Source organism: Chaetodon auriga, chromosome 6 (assembly GCF_051107435.1).
Source record: "Chaetodon auriga isolate fChaAug3 chromosome 6, fChaAug3.hap1, whole genome shotgun sequence".
In the NCBI taxonomy this organism is placed as follows: Eukaryota; Metazoa; Chordata; class Actinopteri; order Chaetodontiformes; family Chaetodontidae; genus Chaetodon; species Chaetodon auriga.
The window spans coordinates 28,425,134-28,428,526 of record NC_135079.1 but is presented as its reverse complement, the minus strand read 5'-3'; the positions used below and the strand labels follow the sequence as shown (position 1 = coordinate 28,428,526).

At 38.9% G+C, this 3,393-nt stretch overlaps 1 non-coding gene across 1 annotated transcript; it reads right to left on the bottom strand.

Annotated features, from left to right (window-relative positions):
- Nucleotides 1-619: 619 nt before the first annotated feature.
- trnaa-ugc (transfer RNA alanine (anticodon UGC)) lies at nucleotides 620-691 on the bottom strand. Its single transcript has one exon. It is a non-coding gene; the product is annotated as a tRNA-Ala (tRNA).
- Nucleotides 692-3,393: the final 2,702 nt, after the last annotated feature.

Sequence of the window (3,393 nt, the reverse complement as noted above, 5' to 3'; positions counted from 1 at the left end):
ACACTGCTCACTGCAAAACAAGATGTGCAATTGAGCGTTTAAATGGAGTTCTGAAGAGACGCTTTGCATGCCTTAACTACTTGCAAGTGGAACCACAGCATGCAACATAATACTTGCGTGTATTGTCCTGCACAACATCGCTACCAGGCATAATGTCCCTCTCTTTGATGATCTTTATGATGTACCTGAGCCTGTTGAAGAACCAGAACCAACCTCTGGCATTCTGAAGAAGAAGAAGAATCGGGGGGAAACATTCCCCTTTACTGTCACACACATGCACGGAACACTGCACACGAGGTGAAATTTGTCGTCCGCATTTCACCCATCCTGGTCGTCCCTCCTCCGCGGCAGACCAGGAGCGGTGGGCAGCCAGACCGGCGCCCGGGGATCCATCTCGCCGTTACCATTGGTCAGATGGTGATCTTCTTGCATGTTTTTAGTGGGGGTATATTTTACGGAGGATACCCCAGGTGAACACGGGGAGAACATGCAAACTCCATACAGAAAGGCCCTTTTTTCCTCGAGCAGCAGGCACCGAAGGCATGGTGGAGGACAACGAGAATCAAACCCTTCTTGCTGTGAGGCGACAGTGTTGCCACCGTGCCACCAAAGGGAACACTGGAGATGCCAGGGATTGAACCCGCGGCCTCATACATGCAAAGCATGCGCTCTACCACAGAGCTACATCCCCTTGTAAATCCCCTTCTGTCAGGATGAGGGACTGACTGGATGTGTAGTAAGGGATGCAATTGTTAGAAATTATTTTTGACAGCTTCATCTCTGACGATTGTTTTGTTGAAATTAATATACAGTAATGAATGACAGAAATATTGAATATATCATTTATGTTTGTTATTCAAATCTGTTTGGGGGTTTATTTCATGGTGACAAGATGATTTTTTTTTTTTAAACATATGTTTATTGACATTTTAACAAATACAAAATGTACATAAACATACAATATGAACTATAACAACCCCACCCCAACCCACCCACCAAGCATCTCATCAATCAAATGAAAAATAAGAAAATAAGAATACACAGAATTACAAATTAAACACATCAGAATATAAATATGAATCTAAGGCTAGCCCTCTTGTGGACGATTCTTCCATTTTTACCCAAGGTAGCTTCGGATGTGATGAGAACCACTGACAGGCGGCTCTAAGCTGGGCTGCCCAAAAGCACCATAATAGGTTTAGCACCCTTAGGCCTCCTCTGTCAAATGGTAGGTATAGTAGTGTGAGTCGAAGTCTTGGGCGCCTATTCTTCCAAATGAACTTAGTAAGAGTTGTTTTCATATCTTGGAAGAATTTTGGAGGAGGTGGGAGTGGGATTGACTGAAATAAATAGAGGAATTTGGGAAGGACATTCATCTTGAAAACACTTATACGTCCAATCTCAGACAAGGGGAGTGAGATCCATCTACTCAGAGATTCCTTCACTTTTGAAGTAACTGGGTCGTAATTGGCAGAAATTAAAGAGTTCAGACTGGGAGTAATAAAGATATCAAGATATCTAAATCCTTCAGGTGTGTTCATAAATGGGTACTGGACCACAGGATGGAGTCTTTCCCGCTCACTGAGGAAGAGAACAGAGGATTTATTTTTGTTAACTCTGTATCCTGAGAACTTCCCAAATCTATTGATCACATCAGCAAGGGCTGAGAAGGACTGCTCCAAGTTTGTCAGAAAAAGTAATGTATCATCTGCGAATAAAGCTATGCAATGCTCTACATCTGCAATTTGAATTCCTTTAATAACAGGGTGATTTCTAATAGAGATGGCAAAGGGTTCAGGTGCTAAAACAAAAAGCAAGGGAGACAAGGGGCACCCCTGACAGGTCCCACGATAAAGATTGAATGGTTTGGAGATAATATTATTAGACATAATCTCTGCGCATGGACCTAAGTATAAGAGTCTGACCCACTGCCTAAAGTAAACACCGAACCCAAAGCGTGAAAGTACTTCAAATAGATATGGCCATTCGATTCTGTCAAACGCTTTTTCAGCGTCTAGTGACAAAACACATGAATCTTGTGCCTCTTTTATTTATGAATTACATTTAATAATCTTCTAATATTATAATATGCCTGGCGGTTTTTAATGAAACCATTTTGATCAATATTTATTAGAGATGGGAGGCATTTCTCTAACCTTAAAGCTAAGACTTTAGCAATTATCTTTGTATCCGAGTTCAATAGAGAGATAGGCCTATAGGATTCACATTTAGAAGGAGGTTTGTCAGGTTTTAATATCAAAGTAATAAGTGCGTTTCTCAGTGAGGGGGGCAGGATGCCATTGTGAAGAGATTCTTCATACATATCCTTCAATGGACCAATCAATTTATTATTAAATAATTTATAAATATCAATTGGGAGTCCATCCGGGCCTGCTGTCTTCCCTCCCTTCATATGTTTTATAGCATCTAAAATTTCCTGACTTTCGAGTGCATGGTCCATCCAGGATTTACCATCTTTAGATATAGAAGGGATTGGGAGTTGGTTGAGAAAGGGAATTTGATCCTCCTCTAATTCGGATAATTCTGATTTATATAGGATCTGATAGTATGCAGCAAAAGTATCATTTATCATCAAAGGATCAACAGTTAAATCACCATTTGGAGTTTGGATACTATTAATGGCTCTTTCTGTATCTAACCTTTTTATTTGCCAAGCCAATAGCTTTCCACTTTTCTCCCCTTGTTCATAAAATGTTTGTTTTAATCTTATTAAGCAATTTTCTGCTTTAGTGGCAGAGAGCGCATTATACTTGGCTCTGAGGGTAGCTAATTCCTGTGAATGAGAATTTGTCTTGTCTACCTCCCTCTCAAGTTGTTTAATTAACTTGTCTAAAGTTAGCATTTCCAATTTTGTTTTATTGGTTATTGAACTGGTGTAACTAATTATTTGACCACGAATATAAGCCTTAAATGTCTCCCATCTCACAGAGGCTGAAGTCTCATCCTTATTAATGTTAAAAAAGTAGTCTATGTGTATTCCCACAAATTTCAGAAAACTGGGATCATTTAACCGACAAGATGATTTTTATTTGTATTTTATTTTTACTTTACTGAAAGGCTTAATGGTAGCCTAGGTCTACTTTATCTACTTCATCACTGTAACAGTTGAACAAATCAAGTGCAAAATATAAATAATAGTACAGTATATACACAAAATGAGACAAATTGATTATTTGACCAATTTTAAAGTTTTGCTACATTTTCTTCCTGAAATCCACCTTGAAATCCCCTGTTGGGATCAGGATAATTCTGTTTTTTTTTTTTTTTTAATCAAAGTTATCCAGATCCTACTGAAATGTTTTGAACAACACAGAGAAGATTTGATCCAGATTAAAACTAGGATTGGATTACATGATCTAGTCCGATTTCAGA